The 19,564-nt window shown below is 44.2% G+C and overlaps 1 protein-coding gene across 2 annotated transcripts in view; it reads right to left on the bottom strand.

Moving 5' to 3' along the window:
* Window positions 1–19,564, bottom strand: part of LOC126183288 (transcription initiation factor TFIID subunit 3) — a 344,471-nt gene that overhangs the window by 10,069 nt on the left and 314,838 nt on the right. The window lies entirely within an intron of this gene.

The following is a 19,564-nucleotide window of genomic DNA, read 5'->3' as shown; positions in this document are numbered from 1 at the left end:
ACAACAGCCAGTCATCTCGAGGAAGGCAAAATCCCTGACCCCGCCGGGAATCGAACCCGAGACCCCGTACGTGAGAAGCGAGAACGCTACCGCAAGACCACGAGCTGCGGACCTAGTAGCGGTGGTTGCAAATAATCCCAATTTCTGTTTCTTCCATAAGCAAACATTATTCTCATCTACACTGAACTCTCTTCCTGCCCTTCTGTCGCCATATTTTTCCACATAAAGAATTACTTCATGCTTGAAAGCAGCTTCATACAATATTCTTCTCTGCTTGCCTTCCATTTCGTGACTACCTAATGCAAACACAAAGCGAAGTACGGTAGAAGGCCAACAATAATTAAACGAGGTTGAGAAGTACAACAATGCATTGTAATGTAAGGAACAGTACAGAGAGAGAGAGAGAGAGAGAGAGAGAGAGAGAGAGAGAGAGAGAGAGAGAGAGAGAGAGAGAGAGAGAGAGATGGGGGGGGGGGGGGGGCAACTCGTTCTATTTGAACTGATGACAAACAAAATTTCCTCTTGTGGCAGTAATGGATTTTGTTTTTGTTCCGAAGCTTACGAACAGAATTCAGAACTGGAAATACATACCAGCTCTTTTAACTCGATAACCTGTTGTCCGATTTACATCTTCCTTTCTTTACTGCACAGATACCTACCTGTATTTTCTTGCTATAGTTTAATAAATGTTTTGCTACTTCAGATCACACAGGGTAAGAAATACTGGCTAACAATTAAAGTTTGTACTCAAATCTAATGCGCCATCGAATCTTATGCCAATCCCAATTTTGAGTACTTCATATGGAAAAAAAAGTGCACACTAGATTCGTGTAAATACGGTATTGAGCCCAGGGTAGCTGGCACAGCCATACAAGAAAATATAACCATAATTAAAATACTAGCCATCTATTCAAATCTTACGACTTAGCTGTCTTCCAGTATTTGAAAATTAAGTGGAACAATAAACTAGTCTAGAGGGAGCATTGTCACTGGCTTGAAAATTCCAAAGATATTCTCTATTCTTTGTGGAGCAACCTAGCTTCATATTCAGCCAAAACTAAATAATAATGAGTGGTTTCAAAAACGTGTGAATGTATTTTTTAATAACACTTTTTTCCAGAGAAAAATTTGACACTGTTGCTACAGAACAATTTGAAGCACCGTTTGAGATAGCCTAGACCACAAACAAATATCTAGAAGCTGTTGTGTAAAATATTGAGGTGCACTGCTAAGCACAGGGTCACAACATTGCTTCTTCACGTGACATGTCACACTTGTCACAATGTTTTTTACAGCACTGTGAACAAAAACCACCAAAAAACTGAACCACCTGGAGTGAAGTCGGTAGTGTTTGCTTAATCAGGCTAACACGTGCAGCCTGGACTGAGCAGAAGGTTTTCAAAAGGTGGGTGTTTACTAGACCTTGGGAAGAAACTACTGTAACTGTCAGCTGTGCCTACTTTCTGCTCTGAAGGCTGATTGACCAAAATGTGTGCATGTGGAAAGAATGTCATGGAGCTCTGAAGAGCTGGAAAAATTTAGGAGTTGGTCAGTGGCCCTGGTAGTGTGCAGGAGGTGGGTTTCAGCCCTCTGGAGTAGAGGTGCTGTGGAGTCATATTTAGGAAGTTTGTAGTCAGGAATCAAACAGGTTGTTCTCCACGAGTGGAAAGTTCATAAAGTGTTTGGAAGTGCACTCCCTTTCACATGCATGGGAAATGTCCTAGTCTATACCCATTTTCAAGGTGGGCATCGATATCTAGCATGGCAACATGGACTCTTTAGGAAGAGGCCACCTAACAGAGTGTGGAGCAACTAGCCAGCTGGATATGTTGTATAATGAATGACGTGGACTTGCAGTTTTGTTTCAATGGGCATTTGAACGGTGGAGTTCTTGTGTATGTCCTTACACTCTTCAACTTGAAACTGTGATGCAGCAGAGATTGATTGCAGTTTTCGTTGTCCAACCCAGTGGTCAGATTTGGGAGTCTTCTGAAAGTAGACAGATGGTTACAAGGCACTGAGTTGTGGTAGAGAAGAAGTGACTGTTTTAACCTTGTCTTGCAGGTTAAAGTGAGGCTGGTGACACTTATTTAACTGAATGGTACATGTGCAGCTTGGCCTAGAAATTATCCTGGTCCATCTACCATTTCAGAGGGATGCTATGGAGCACTTGATTTGTCTCACGTACTACATGGTGCCAAGAGTTCATGGACTCTGGCTGCTGCCGCGAGGGGATTTCAACAGGCGGTGCTGAAGCTCAGTGACAGCAGATGAGGAAAAACACGACAGCAGATGAGGAAAACGTTCCAGCATGTGGATTCAGTCTCCAGTCAATATTTCTGCAGATCCCAGATACTGTGCAAACTGTTTCTGGCTCTCAACGTTTTACAGCATGAAATCAGATTTCAGTTAAATATGGCAGCTACAGTAGACCTAAACAATGAACACAGATACTACTAGTAGAGAACACCATCAATGTACAGGGTGATTATAATTAAAGTTAAACTTTCAAAATGCTGTAAAAATAACCACTGGTCAGAATGATGTCAAATTGCAACGGAATATTATTGGAGTAAGGGGAAAACGTATAGCAGAAGAAAAAAATAGTGTGAAAATTGATCAATAGATGGTGCTGTATGTGTCAGAATACATAAATGAAAACACGTGTCATGTGCACGACCTATTGAAGTTGGTATAAACGTGCCAGCTACACGGCTTTCCTCCTTTCTTTTGCGTCTGCGACATTCACCACGACTGTCTCAATGCAGTATCGTGCTCTGCTTGTAAAGCTGTATTACAAGAATAATGACTGTGCACATGTCACTCTGCAGAAGTTCTGGCCACTGAAGGGTTTGATAAAAGGCACTGGTCCGATGACTGCCGTGGGTCTGGAGAAAACAATTCGGAAATTCGAAAAGACGGGTTCTTTTAGTGTGCAACCTGGTGTAGAGGGAGGAAACGAATTGATTCAATGTCAGTGGAAGCAGTGGCCACAGCAATGCAGGAGGAGATGAGAGGTGGTGTGCAAACTTGTATTGCACGGAGAACTGCCCGAACATTGGACATACCAGTGAGCAAGGTGTGTAAAATCCTATGAAACATCCTTCTTTGCTATCCATTCAAAATTATCCATGTGCACCAACCAGTTGCTTCCTGTTAACCTGGCAGCAAGAGAGACCTTTGCTTTAGAGTTTCTTGCTCACATGGAAGTGGACAATGATTGACCATGGAAGATTTTGTGGACAGACAAAGCCCACTTCCATCTGACAGGATATGTCAGTACACAGAATTGTTAAATATGGACAACAGAAAATCCACACGCAAATCAACTAGTAACACTTCATCCTGAAAAGATCACTGTGTGGTGTGGTTGTATGGTATCATTTATCATAGTGCCATATTTTTTCTAGGAGACAGGTGCTTACGGTCCTGTTACCTGTACTTGGTTGGTTGGTTTGGGGGATGAAAGGGACCAGACTGCTACGGTCATCGGTCCCTTTTTCCAAATACAAAGAACACCCACAGAGAATAAAAACGAGGAACAGAATAGATCACAGACGATACAGAACAAGAGAAACTGAGACAAAGACAAGACAAAACGAACTAAAACCACACAGAGTGTGACAGTGGTTGGCCGACCATAGAAATAAAAAAGGAAAAGCCAACCACTTAGAAACACATTAAAAGATCAGTTTAAAATCATAGGCCAAAGGCCAGAATCAACACAAAAAATAAAATAAAACAGAAACACTCAGATTAAAGAATAAAAACTCCCTGCCCTAATAAAACGTAAAACTAAGGCAGCCATAACAGGGTCATCAGATAAAATGGCAGGGAGCGTATCAGGCAGCGCAAATGTCTGCCTGACCACAGCTAAAAGGGGGCAGGCCAACAGAATGTGGGCCACCGTCAAAGCCGCCCCGCAGCCACATACAGGAGGGTCCACCCGGCACAGTAAATAACTGTGTGTTAGCCAGGAGTGGCCAATGCGGAGCCGACAAAGGATGACTGAGTCCCTGCGGTTGGCTCGCATGGAGGACCGCCACACAGACGTCGTCTCCTTAATGGCACGGAGTTTATTGGGTGTAATCCGATCGCGCCATTCAGCGTCCCAAAGCGCAAAAACTTTTCAGCGGAGGACTGCCCGCAAATCAGCCTCTGGGAGACCAACATCCAGAGATGGTTTACTCGTGGCCTCTTTCGCCAGGCGGTCAACATGTTCATTGCCCGGGATACCGACATGACCGGGGGTCCACACAAAGACCACAGAGCGGCCGCAACGCGCAAGAGTATGCAGGGACTCATGGATAGCCATCACTAGACGAGAACGAGGAAAACACTGGTCGAGAGCTTGTAAACCGCTCAGGGAATCGCTACAGATAACGAAGGACTCACCCGAGCAGGAGCGGATATACTCTAGGGCTCGAAAGATGGCGACTAGCTCAGCAGTGTAAACGCTGCAGCCAGCCGCCAAGGACCGTTGTTCGGAATGGTCCCCTAGAGTTAGCGCATACCCGACACGACCAGCAACCATCGAACCGTCGGTGTAAACAATTCCAGAGCCCTGATACGTGGCCAGGATGGAATAAAAGCGGTGGCGGAAGGCCTCTGGAGGGACCGAGTCCTTCGAGCCCTGTGCCAAGTCGAGCCGAAGGCAAGGGCGAGGAACACACCATGGGGGTGTACGCAGAGGCGCCCGGAAAGGAAGTGGAACAGGGAAAAACCCAAGCCCGCAGAGAAGCTCCTTGACGCGTACGGTGATCGGACAACCCGACCGGGGCCGACGGTCTGGCAGATGGACGACTGACTGCGGGAACAGGACACGATAATTTGGATGCCCGGGCAAGCTTAGAACATGGGCAGCATAAGCGGCCAGCAAACGTTGGCGCTGGAACCGCAGTGGAGGTACACCTGCCTCCACTAGTACGCTGTCCACAGGGCTGGTGCGGAAAGCACCAGTGGCAAGGCGTATCCCGCTGTGGAGAATTGGGTCCAGCACCCGTAACGCAGATGGGGATGCTGAGCCATAAGCCAGGCTCCCATAATCCAGACGGGACTGGATTAACGCCTGGTAGAGCCGCAACAGGGTAGAGCGGTCGGCGCCCCAGCGGGTGTGGCTCAAGCATCTCAGAGCGTTTAGATGCCGCCAACACGTCTGTTTAAGCTGCCGGATATGAGGCAGCCAAGTCAACCGGGCATCGAAAACCACCCCCAAAAACCTGTGGGTCTCCACCACAGCAAGGAGTTCGTCGGCAAGATAAAGCCGCGGCTCAGGATGGACTGTTCGGCGCCGGCAGAAATGCATAACGTGGGTCTTGGCTGCCGAAAACTGAAACCCATGCGCTACAGCCCAAGACTGCGCCTTACGGATAGCGCCCTGTAGCTGACGTTCAACAGCTGCAATGCCAGTAGAGCTGTAATAAAGGCAGAAGTCGTCAGCATACAGGGAAGCAGAGACAGAATTTCCCACGGCCGCAGCGAGCCCGTTAATGGCTATTAAAAACAGGCAGACACTTAAAACAGAACCCTGTGGCACACCGTTCTCCTGGACGTGGGTGGAACTATAGGAGGCTGCGACTTGCACGCGGAAGGTACGATACGACAGGAAATTGCGGATAAAGATCGGCAGAGGGCCCCGAAGACCCCATCCATGAAGCGTAGAAAGGATGTGATGACGCCATGTCGTATCGTACGCCTTCCGCATGTCGAAAAAGACAGCGACCAGGTGCTGATGGCGGGCAAAGGCAGTACGGATGGCCGACTCCAGGCTCACCAGATTGTCGGCGGCGGAGCGGTCTTTCTGGAACCCACCCTGAGACGGAGCCAGAATGCCCCGAGACTCCAGTACGCAATTCAAGCGCCGGCTCACCATCCGTTCGAGAAGCTTACGAAGAACGTTGGTGAGGCTATTGGGGCGGTAGCTGTCCACCTCCAGAGGGGTCTTTCCAGGTTTCAAAACGGGGATGACAACGCCTTCCCGCCATTGCGACGGAAACACCCCCCGACCCAAAGACGGTTGTAAAGATCGAGAAGGCGCCGCTGGCAGTCCACTGAAAGGTGTTTCAGCATCTGACAGTGGATGCCATCTGGCCCAGGAGTGGTATCAGGGCAAGCAGCTAGGGCACCGCGAAATTCCCACTCACTCAATGGAGCATTGTAAGATTCTGGGTGGTTGGTGCGAAACGAAAGGCTCCGATGTTCCATCCGCTCTTTAATGGAGCGGAAGGCCTGGGGGTAATTCGCAGAAGCAGAACTCATAGCAAAATGCTCTGCTAAGCGATTGGCAATGACGTCGGAGTCAGTACAAACTGCTCCATTCAGTGAGAGCGCAGGGACGCTGGCAGTGGTCCGATAGCCGTAGACGTGTCGAATCTTGGCCCAGACCTGCGAAGGAGTGACATGGAGGCCAATGGTGGACACATACCGCTCCCAGCACTCCTTCTTGCCTTGGCGGATAAGGAGGTGGGCCCGCGCACACAGCCGTTTGAAGGCGATAAGGTGGTCTATGGAGGGATGTCGCTTGTGATGCTGGAGCGCCCGCCGGCGATCTTTAATCGCTTCAGCGATCTCAGGCGACCACCAAGGCACAGCCTTCCGCCGAGGGGACCCAGAAGAACAGGGAATGGCAGATTCGGCGGCAGTAACGATGCCGGTGATGACCGATTGAACCACCGCATCAATGTCGTCATTAGAGAGAGACTCAAGAGCGGCAGTGGAGGAGAACAAGTCCCAGTCAGCCTTATTCATAGCCCATCTGCTAGGGCGCCCAGAAGAGTGACGCTGTGGTAGTGACAGAAAGATCGGAAAGTGGTCACTACCACACAGGTCGTCATGCACACTCCATTGGACAGACGGTAAGAGGCTAGGGCTACAGATGGAAAGGTCAATGGCGGAGTAGGTGCCATGCGCCACACTGAAGTGTGTGAATTTAAAATCGAGAGATCGAGCTGCGACAATAAATGCTCAACGATGGCGCCTCGACCTGTTGCCACTGACCCACCCCACAGAGGGTTATGGGCGTTGAAGTCGCCCAATAGCAAGAAAGGTGGCGGCAATTGGGCTATCAGCGCAGCCAGGACATGCTGCGAGACATCACCATCCGGTGGAAGGTAAAGACTGCAGACGGTAACAGCCTGTGGCGTCCACACCCGAACAGCGACAGCCTCTAAAGGTGTGTGGAGAGGGACAGACTCGCTGTGCAGAGTGTGAAGGACATAGAGGCAGACGCCACCCGACACCCTTTCATATGCTGCCCGGTTCTTATAATAACCCCGATAGCCACGGAGGGCGGGGGTTCGCATTGCTGGAAACCAAGTTTCCTGAAGAGCAATGCAGAAGAAAGGGTGAAGGCTGATAAGTTGTTGGAGCTCAGCTAGATGGTGGAAAAAACCGCCGCAGTTCCACTGGAGGATGATATTGTCCATGGCTGAGAAAGGCGTGAAAGGACTGGGAAGGCAATTTACGCCGCTTGTTCACTCACTGCCACCGATTCAGTACCCGTACGAGAGGCATCCATGGCGTCTGAGGGACCAGCGAGATCAAGGTCCTCAGCGGACGCTAGAATCTCGACTTCATCCTCAGACGCAGAGCGCGAAAGGTGCGGTGGGGTTGGTGCCACCGCAAGTTCTTTGGCCTTAGAGGTCTTTCTCTTGGACTTCTCTCGCTGAACCTTGGGTTGCACCGGCTGGGAAGGCTTCACCGATTCAGTCTCCGGGACAGAGGAGGATCGTGAAGCCCTACGCCCGGCCGCTGGTGAGGACTTATGCCACTGGCGGCCGTCATCCTTCCCGCTGGTGGAACCCTGGGAAGGGAGGGTCCCAAGGGAATTCTCACGGGCGAGAGTAGCCGAAGAAGTTAGACGCTTCTCCGGCTGAGAAGCGGGGACGGACGTCCCCGACGGGTGGGAGGAGGTTGCTCCTGAGGTAGGTGGTGCAGGAGCAACCGGTTGGGTAGAGCCCCCCACGGGCAATGGGGCAGGAGGAGTCTTACTGCTAATCGAGCTGGCTGGAAGTCTCGAAACTGATGGGGCTAGCACAGTTGTCCTAGCAGCTGCATAAGAAGATGTCATTCTCACAGGATGGAGTCTGTCATATTTCCTTTTGGCCTCAGTATAGGTCAGCCGGTCCAGGGTCTTATATTCCATAATTTTGCGCTCTTTCTGAAAGACTTTGCAGTCAGGCGAGCAAGGTGAATGGTGCTCCCCGCAGTTGACACAGATGGGAGGCGGGGCACATGGAGTATCGGGATGAGACGGGCATCCGCAATCTCGACATGTGAGGCCAGAAGTGCAGCAGGAAGACATATGGCCGAACTTCCAGCACTTGAAGCACCGCATCGGGGGAGGAATATAGGGCCTGACGTCACATCGGTAGACCATCACCTTGACCTTTTCCGGTAACGTATCACCCTCGAAGGCCAAGATGAAGGCACCGGTAGCTATCTGATTTTCCTTCGGACCCCGATGAACGAACCGGACGAAATGTACACCCCTGCGCTCTAAGTTGGCGCGCAGCTCGTCATCAGACTGCAAAAGAAGGTTCTTATGGTAAATAACTCCCTGGACCATATTTAAACTCTTATGCGGTGTGATCGTAAAGGCAACATCCCCCAACTTGTCACAAGCAAGCAACCGTCGTGACTGGGCAGAGGATGCCGTTTGGATCAGGACCGATCCAGAGCGCATTTTTGACAAGCCCTCCACCTCCCCAAACTTGACCTCTAAATGCTCGACGAAGAACTGAGGCTTTGTGGAGAGAAAAGACTCCCCATCAGCTCTCGTACAAACTAAGAACCGGGGCGAATAACTATTACCTCCATCCTGAGGCTTACGCTCCTCCCACGGCGTGGCCAGAGAGGGGAACATTTTCGGATTGTACTTTTCAGCATTAAATTGAGCCCGAGAACGCTTAAGAGACTGCTGGCGGCTGGCCGCCAGCGAGAGATGATGTACCACGCTTCATTGCGGGTCATCCGCCCTGATGCCACCTACTCCGACCAAGGGCCCTCCCCACGGGCGCCACCCAGCCGCAGCAATAGCCACCTGGCAGGATGTCCATTGCCGGGAGTCCTGATGCCCCAGGGAGACGGGCACCTACTCCTTGGCATACGTGGGGAGTTAACGGCGCAGGCATCAGTAGAGCGATCCCTGTGTTGTCAGGGGGCTACAACCAAGAGGGTACATGGCGGCCCCACCACAACGGACTGGCTACCGTGCTGGATCTTAGGTGCAAAACTGTCCAAGGTCGTCGTCGCAGTTAAAAGAAACACTGCAGAGTGCAGCGTGGGAATCGCACTCAGGGACGTATCCTCGCCCAAGAGATGGAAAACGAGCGGGACACCATTGCAACGACGAAAAAGCCGGCTAAAGGTCTCAATGCACGACGGATACAGTGCACCACGTAAGGCGCCCTTCCCCAATTGGCTCGCTCTTCGGAATAATTTAGAAAGATGGAGGTCAAACCCGAGAGGGGACCATCACATAAGGCCGAAACATTTGAGACTCCTTTTAGTCGCCTCTTACGACAGGCAGGAATACCGCGGGCCTATTCTAACCCCCGAACCCGCAGGGGGGTGTTACCTGTACTGTCACTGGTAAGTGCTATGAGTGTGTCTTGTGCAACTACGTAATTCCAGCTCTCCAACAGCGTGGATGGGATCATTTTTATGCAAGATGGCATACCTCCGCACACTGCAAATCCAGTTAAGCAGCTACTGAAGCGCCATTTCGGAAATGCTAGAATTATCAGCTGCCATTTCCCTACAGGCTGGTCGTCCCGATCACCTAATCCTAATCCGTGTAATTTCTGGTTGTGGGGCTATCTGAAAGATGTTGTGTTCAGTGTTCCAATTGCAAACTTAGCTGCACTGAAGGCACGCACTGTGCAACACGTTTTGAACGCGACCCCGGAAACACTTTGATCAGTTGTGGAACATGCTGTATCTCGATTTGAACTTGTTGCAGAAAACCGTGGACAGCATATTGAACATTTCTTGCGGCAGTTACATGGAAATTAATAATCTGATTTGATTTTGACTCGGGTTCTTTATGCGGATTTTGGTGTCAGGAAAATTAAGAACTGATGTGACTGATGCTTTTTATGCGGTTTTTGGCCTCAGGACAATTAAAAACAGATTTTTCTCATCTGATGTGATATGACCTTGCCATGGTGGATGGGCTTATGTAACTAACAGTATCACACCTGTACACCCACGCACACTGAGTAGTACAGTTTGTTTAATGGCAAACGTACACTTTAGGCATTGTTGTATGATTAATTTGTCACTTGTAGTCGACCACTATTAAATTATGATTCTTACAGCTCTATCTATTGCTACATTTTGTAACTATTTATTTTTCTTCTGCCATACGTTTTCCCCCTTCTTCAATAATATTCCGTTGCAATTTCAGATCATTCTGACCAGTGGTGTTATTTCTACAGTAGTTTGAAAGTTTAACTTTAATTATTATCACCCTGTATAACAGAAATCATGGGATGGTGTCATTCAGTAATAACAAGGTACCACGTATGGGTATGACTGAGGTTTCTGCTGATTGTAAAAATTAGTTTTGCACATTAATAATTATTGTAATTACATTTTCAAGTGAGACAAATAATTTTGAAAACAATGCACTCATAGCTTTCTTGTCCACTATTTCAACTGTTATTTGTATTCAAAATTTTCGTATTCCAGAATGTTTCAACCTTAAAAATTTCACTAGCAATTTTTTTCAGAATGAAAGACATTAATGTATGTTTATTTTACTTTAATATTTTAGTCAGAAGTACCACTCTGAAAAAAAAAAATTTCCACCTGTTTGTTTTCCAATGTAAGGAGGCGAGCGGGTGGGGGGGGGGGGGGGGGGGGGTAGAGTGTTATTCTGACTTGGGACGAGTGTCCCAGTGTTAATGAAATGAATAATGATCTTGTATTTTCCTTTACGATACATATTTTGAGAAAATCTAGGGACGTGTGTCCCAGTGTTAATGAAATGAATAATGATCTTGTATTTTCCTTTATGATATATATTTTGAGAAAATCTTGGGACGTGTGTCCCAGTGTTAATGAAATGAATAATGATCTTGTATTTTCCTTTATGATACATTTGAGAAAATCATTTTAATCATATTTTGATTACATATATTTGACAGTTCAGTTGATTATTCCATCATCATCACATGCAAATTTGAGTCACATGTGACAGCCACATCGATCCTCCTCCTTGTGATACAGTGTAACACAGTTATCACCCAACGAAATTTGGCACATGGTACACAAGGTCTTTGTTCTAATTTACATCTTTCTCTTAGCACATCCTGCACATCTTCCTCTTGTGGATGGTCCCCAACATTCACCATAAAATTGTATGCAAAACTTGGGCATTCAGCAGCCCTCCTTTTAACAATCATATCTTTCTTCCCCAGTGCTATCATTCACTCTGTAAGTGCGATAAGAAAAGCAATCTATGGCATTTTTTGTAGTGAGACATCTAGTGAGTAGACAGTTAACAATGAAACTTGAGGACAGCACGATTTAAATGTGCAATCTATAATTATAACAATTCTTCATATCATCAGCAGGCTTTTCTTTGCCCTTTACATAGCAAAAACATGTATCAAATACCTGCTGTTTTTTTTCTGATAACTTATTGTGGGACACATACATCCCAATGATAGTGAAAGGGCTGAGCCATAATTCTTTCCAAAACCCAGTATTATAGTTTTTTCGCCCCAATTCTTCTGATCCCAAAAGTACAGTGTGTTCCATTATCTGATGACCGCCTGGCTGGGGAATTGCGGCCGTTGAAGCCGCACCTGCCAGTCGAATGGGTCCATTTGAGCAGTGAAACAGACATCACGACTGTCACAGTGAAGTTCACGAATGCAACAATGGCAAGAGCGAATCATTCAATTCCACAACGAGTGTTTATTTATGATTCATATGTGCGTACAGAGTCCACTCGTACAGTTCGGAGATTGTTTGAACAGAAGTTTAAATGTGTTCAAGTTCTGAGTCGTGATGCAGTTCACAAATTAGTAAATAAATTTCGTGAAATGGGAAGTGTTCAAGGCAAGAAGCATAAACAATGACATACAGTGCTCACAGAAGCTCGTCTCGATGATACTGCATAATGCCTGGAAAATTCCCCTAAGCAGTCTCAGACATCTTTCGCAGCAAACACAAATATCATGCACCTCTGTACAAAGAGGTGCTAAGCTGCTTGGGCTAAGGCCCTATAAAGTATCGGTAGCATAGAATATCAACCTGGTGATCCTGCGCACGGACTTAAATTTTGCGAAGGGGTTTTAAAACAAGTGCATGATGGTGAAATGGATCCTTACCTCATTCTGTTTTCATACGATGCTTGGTTCCATTTACACGGGCATGTTAATTCCCAAAACTGTCGACTCAGGACCGCAGATAGACATGTTGTGCTTCATGAGGAACCCCTTCATGATCAGAAAATAGGGTTGTGGTGCGCAGCTAGTGGTGACAGAATAATACGCCCAATTTTTTTTTTAATGACAGAGTTACAAGTGAAAGATATGTGCAAAACATTTTGTGACCGTTTTTTAATGGACCAAAAGAAAGAGAATGAAGCTTCACATTTTTTCAACAGTATTCACCAAGGGCTCATACAGCCAATGTTTCTTTGCATGCAATTCACAGTGTGTTCGATGAAAGAGTGATTAGTAACAATATCTGGTCCAATTGAAGTCCTGATTTAACTCCATGCAATTCTGATTTGTGGGGTGCACTGAGGGGACAAACTGTGCACAACAAATCCTCACACATTGGAGGAACTCCAGGATAATATTCGCGAATCAATTAATTCAATATCTCAGAGATAATTACATCGTATGATTAATAATTTCTCGAGTAGATGTCAGAAATGAGTGGAAAATAATGGCAGGTAGTTCCAGACACTCCTTGTGTGACCTGAGTGAGTACAAAATTTATTTGCTTATATTTTAAATGTAGTCATGTCGTACCACGGCAGTAGATGGGCGACACAGCATCTGATAGCCAGGCAACAGAGAGCTCGCTGCCTGGCATCTACTGCACCGCACAAGCGGTCATCAGATAAATGGAACACCCTTTAGTACGATATTTATATCATATTTATCTGATTATAACATAAGATATTTTCCCCAAATTTATCTTTTGGTAAATATAATGTCATCTTACATTCACAGATTAAACTATTGCTGCTGACGTCAATATTTTCTGTTGTTTAATAGATTAATATTGGGGGTTGTCCTACATTTAAAGTGAAGTAATTTGAAGCCATATTGTCCATTAATTGATGGTGATTGTTCCAAAAATACGAAAAAGTTTTCTGAAACCACTAAGCCACAAAATTCGATGACTACTAAATTATTTATTTAGTGTCATGTTTCAAGGTGATACCTCATCATCGGGCTACACTGACATTAAAAAACCACTTACCGTAAGTGTATACAGATATAAAAGTTTCTTAACATGGTTATTGTGATCATCCTGTTGAGAGAGAGAAGGATAACCTAATATGAGGCAATGTTACTTTGTATATTGATCAGTAGTTCACACGATAATTTTTATAAAACAATCACTCTCTCCCTTCTTGTGGCATGGCATTGTTCTTGTGATGTGCTGACGGATTGCTATTTTCATGGTTCTCTTGGATTTCTTCACCATTGTTCACAAACTTCACAAGGGTGAATGCTACTGACAACACCTGGATCGACATATTGATTGTCAAATCGAAAATAGCCTTGTTTTGACCACCACTCTGTGTTTTGCACTGCTGATTTGTTTTGTGTTATTGTGTTATATAAACTCATCCTTGTGAAATTTGCAAACAATGGTGAAGAAATCCAAGAGAACCATGGAAATAGTGATACCTCAGCAAGTCACAATAAGAATGTCATGCCACAAGAATGAAGTGAGTGATTGTTTTATAAAAATTTTCATGTGAACAAAAGACTAATATACAAAGCAACATCACCCCATACTAGGATATACCTCCCCCCGGGGTGAACACAACACTCATATAAAGACACTTTAATATCTTTATACACCCACAATAAAACGTTCTCGGTTTTTCAACCGCGTCAATTTGAATAAAATCCTCGAGCTTTCTATGGCCATCTCCTCCATCGTCGTCAGGAGTTCACTGACTGCCGGGGCTGCTACGGTTTCTCGTTTATATAGGCATGATGACATCATCAGCAGCCAATCAGATCGATCCAATGAGGCGCGCGTGTTAAGTCGACCGGGGCAGCTAGCAGAGCTATTGCCCGTGGCAGCACCAGTGACGTCAGGTGGCGCCAGGGGCAGGTGCCACGTTTGAAACTGCCGCTCCTGCGTCACACATCTGTCTCTGCTTTCTTTTGATGTCCAACACCCGTCCCCATGCCCTGCTGAGTGTGTATCCCTGGTCTCTGTTGAAATTATTGTTGTTTAAACGAATCTCAGCCGCTTCCTTTATAACGGAGTCCCAATATGTAGATGCATGAGCCTACACTTTTGTATTTTCAAACTGTATTTTATGTCCGTTTTCTAGGCAATGCTCTGCTATGGCCGACTTGTCAGGCTCCCTTTGTTTTATATGGCACTTGTGCTTAGTACAACCCTCCACAACCGTGCGAATTGTTTGTCCAATGTACATACTGCCACATTCACAGGGTACGCCCTACAAACTGGACACACTAGGAGCAATGTCATCATTAACAGGGCGCAACATATCTTGTATCTTGGGGGCAGGCCAGAACACTGGTCTTAGTCCATGTTTCTGCAATCAGTTCACCCACCTACAGACTTGCCAAACATCTGGCAGGATTATTAGCACCAAAATTGGGACATTGCGAACACCATTTTGTCAGCTCACAGAAATTTGTTGAGACACTCAAGAGAATGAAGATAGGCCCAAATGACCTAATGGTTGGCTTGGACGTTGTGTCACTTTTTACAAGGGTGCTGAAACAAGATACGCTGGATCTTCTGGCCCAACATTTTCCTTCTGGAATCATTAAGTTGTTCCGTCACATCCTAATGACAACGTACTTTTTGTACTGCGATGAATATTATGAGATGACAGATGGCACAGCCATGGGATCACCACTGTCTCCAGCAGTCGCAAATTTCTTCATGGAACACTCTGAGGAGCAGGCTCTGCAAACTGCGACATTACGGCCGTCTTGCTTTCTATGATACGTTGATAACACCTTCTTGATATGGCGTCATGGTGGAGATACACTACAGCAGTTCGTCGATCATATGAATCCTAACATTAAATTTACTGTCGAATGGAGAAGCACGGCAAGCTACCATTCTTGGATGTTTTGGTTGAGCGGAAGGCAGGAGGCCAGCTTGGTCATTCAGTGTACCGGAAACTAACACACACTGATCGGTACTTGAACGCCAACAGTTTCCACCACCCTGTACACAAGAAAGCTGTCCTGAACACGTTTGTTCATAGAGCCAAGATTACCTCTGACGACTACCACCTACAGTCTTTTTTACGTGTTTTTTTACGTGTTTTTACGCGTTTTTGAGGAAAATGGATACAGCAAAAGAGACATCGCAAACGCTTTCAAGGGCCGCCGATGAAAGACACCTGGTGAATCAATAGAAGAGGCTAAACGGACTGTATTCCTGCCATACTGTGGAGCAACTAGCAGTAAATTAGGACGTCTGCTGCAGAAACATGGGCTAAGACCAGTGTTCCGGCCCGCCCCCAAGATACGAGATATGTTGCGCCCTGTTAGAGATGACACTGCTCTTCGAGTGTCTGGTGTGTCATGTACCCTGTGAATGTGGCAGCATGTACATTGAACAAACAATTCACACGGTTGCAGAGCGTTGTACTGAGCACAAGCGCCATATAAAACAAAGGGAGCTTGACAAGTCGGCCATAGTGGAGCATTGCCTAGAAAACGAACATAAAATACAGTTTGAAAATACAAAAGTGTTGGCTCATGCATCTACATATTGGGCCCATAAATAAATAATTTAGTGATCAATAATTTTATGACTGGTAGCGGTGTCTGAAAACCTTTTAATATTTAAAGTGAAGCTTTGGTAATTGAGTTCAATGTAGATTTATTTTAAAGAATTCACAAGAGTTTGAGGAGAAACAGCAACATCAGCTTGGCTTAGAACTACAATGAATGTGGGGACAGGAGTGGTGAGCAAGAAGGAAATTTCATTGTGCTGCCAGCCATGGGAAAGTATACCACATAACCTGGTTTTTTATGAGCATATACTATGTTTAAACTCAAGTTTGCCTGAATCCATTTGTACTCTGAATTGGACACATACTCAAAAACAGTATACGTTTCTGCAGGAGACTGTAGAAATCTACATAGGTACCTGTTTTGTACAGCAATATTGTCAACATTTTCCATGAATTACGATGGGAATGAAAGGGTGTGTATCAGATGCTGGTTCTACATGGTGAATGAGTGTGTGGCAAGCAGTTGACATATTTGGAAGTAAGAGACAAAGGAATATTGTCGGATTGTCATGTAATATAGATGCAAAATCCGCTACATATTCAGAAAAACACCTGTGTTCTCAGGTCCCCCCATCAACACTATCTCAGAAACCACAACATATTATGAAGAAACAGCCACATACTTGTGACAATGAACATAAATTTTATTTATGCTGTTACACTTACATCAATTTTAGCTGTGCTATTAGCTCCCACCCTAAACACCTCCTCTGAAATTGTGATATACTGTAAGAAACAGCTGAAGATTTGTGACAACAGGACTATAAATTTCACTGCTGCTTGTATTAGTTATGTGAAATTATATTCCAGTGATGATGATGATGATGATGATGATGATGATGACGAAGAAGGGCAGCGGCACATCTTATATTCAAGTAAACATGGTACACTAGTTAAAAATTTTAACGTTCCAGGAAATTCTTGGTGGACTTTGCAAATCCCTGTGCATGTTAAAATTTCCCTCTCATAAAATAGTATCTATTATTTTGCTATTTTCTAATTACACAGCTTTTGGTTAAACAAATTCACTTCACTGCCAATTGTGTCTTTGTATGTTTATTATTTTCTTTTGTGTTAAAATCCGAAATGTAATAGTCCTGTATTTTACCATTTTGTAATTTCTGTAATATTTGCATCTATAAAGGGGCACCACACACAATGTACCAGTCAGGTGATAGTCAAAATATGAGCATTTATATGTTAGTCAGTCACTAGTGACATATTGTGCAAAATTTTATGTCTATCAGTCCCTATAATATAATGTTCTATAGTCAAGTCAGTCAGTGTCCAGAAGTACATCTGTACAATTCTGTTCAAAACAACTTGTTGATTTGCGATGCTACTAGTTAATGCTCATTACGCTAATAAGAGGTTATGTAGCTAACTCATCTGTGATGTTAAATTGAAGTAGTTCAACAGAAACAAGCAAACCATCTAAAGTGTTTATGAAAAATAAATATGTATGAATTAAAAGTTAATACCAACAGAGCTGTGAAAAATCATTTTACAGTTGTTTAAAATTCCTAATAATCATCAAGTAGTAGTAAGGTAAAGAAGGAATTCTACGAAACTTTAGAGGCATACAAAATGAGTTGATAAGTTACAGTATTTTAAAGATAATGAACTGTGTTTTACAACTAGCCAACTTGTGTCAAAGTTGATCAATGTTTCTAGTTTCCAAAGACAAGTCCTCCAAAAATGAATAAAATAATGAATGACATTGAACAATTTGTGTAAAACTAATGTTAAAAAGACTTTGGAAAAAAAAGTGGGGAGAAAGAAAGAAGACGAAGTAGTATATAGACTTTCAATGCACACTATGTAGATACAAAAGTTAATTTTCACAGCAAATCAATTGATTGTAAAGGAACAAAATTTGACAAGGTTAAAAATGCAGATATATATTTTTATTATTTTGAATGCACTGTTTAACACACAAAAAAATATTTCATACCCCCAATTTCATGTTGAGCATTTTTTACTGATTGATGGCTTACGACTGTATTAAAAGTGTGGATGGAAATGACGTTTATCTCAAAGACACACAGAAGTTTAATGAACACTAAAAATAAAACTTAACAATGGAAAAACAATTTTCACATTTAATTTTATGCTTTATCATCATTTTGGATTTCTGCTGTCACTCCTTAGTCACAAAACCGATCATCATCTTTGTGTCTGAGGAGGAGGTGATGACATGGTTGGAAAGTTTGGATTCGTTATTAGTTTGGTATGGCTATTGCCATTGTGAGCTTGAAACTTAGACTCATTAGTTATTTTCAATGATGGATTCACTGAGTTATGGTACATAGTGTAGTGCGCAGCATGCTAGTTTGGAAATCAAGGTGGTCAGGCAGGCCCAGATGGAATCCATATGGTGGATTAATGGCCATTGGTTGGTATATCAGCCATCCTGAGTGTGTATTTTAGGTGGTTTCCCATGCTTGTTTAAGCAAATGCAGGGCTGGTCACAAAATTCCACCTCCGAGAATACAAGACACAAACAGTTCACATACAGAACACAATTTAGATTACACAATTCAAGCGATCCCAGCTACAAAAATAAGTAACCAAATAAAATATCCCAAATCTTGAACAAGTGAACCCCGTGCTAGACAGGATAAATGCTAAGGGAAAGAAAGAAAGAAACAAACACACAAACAAAGAAAAAAGAAATGTCACCTGCTTACTGGTACAAATTTAAGAAAAATGTGCTTTCATTTACATTTCGCGTTTACTTACAGTTTAATTTAGAATTTACAAATTCTTTAAAACTAGTACCTCATGATCATGTTGATGCTGCCATAGATTTGTTTGCATGGGATGTTTTATCTGGGGACTGTTAATTCTGGTGTCATGTGGGTGAATGCAGTGGGGTAGAAAAAGGAATGCCTAATGAGACTCTTCCATAGATGTGTGACCTTGCCATCAGAGATAGAAAAATCGGTGAAAAGCAGGATAGAATTTGTACATTTTATGACATAAAATCTGAAATAGGACACTTATGGGTAGAAATGAAAATAAGATGTGAAAAATGGTTAATCATAATGGATGAAGAGATGATTGTTCAAAGAACTGATTCAGGTTATAAGTATATAATAAATATGAAATGGTAAATGAAAAAAAAGCCCTCATCAACATGAAGGTTGGTTCAAACATCAAAGTGGTTTACTAGGCATGGCTTCATTGGAGGTGGTAGGCTCTTGTTTCCACTGACCTTTGAACTGACTTACTCACCAATTTATAAGGAGTCACAGTTTAATGTCAACTCCAAACAACAGCAAAGCTCATCATTTTTCACAATAACAAACAATGCCAGAGGTGAAAGAAATGATAAATGAAATTAAAAATCTTAGGACACATCGAGGACTGAAACCCATAATTTTGGATCTGTAGTCTAGCATTTAACCACAGTCACCCTCTGTTGCCTAGCGTAATAGGTGAAGAGTTTCATCTAGCAGTGGAAGAAAGCAGGATGCAGCAGAATGGTTGGATAAACATTGTGGAGACAAGTACTAGCCTTGGTCAGGTCATAAAGAACATAAGGCATTACTTGTGGATATAAAT

Source organism: Schistocerca cancellata, chromosome 4 (assembly GCF_023864275.1).
Source record: "Schistocerca cancellata isolate TAMUIC-IGC-003103 chromosome 4, iqSchCanc2.1, whole genome shotgun sequence".
NCBI classification, from domain to species: Eukaryota; Metazoa; Arthropoda; class Insecta; order Orthoptera; family Acrididae; genus Schistocerca; species Schistocerca cancellata.
Note: the sequence above shows the minus strand (reverse complement) of the source record. Positions and strands in the feature narration are given on the sequence as shown.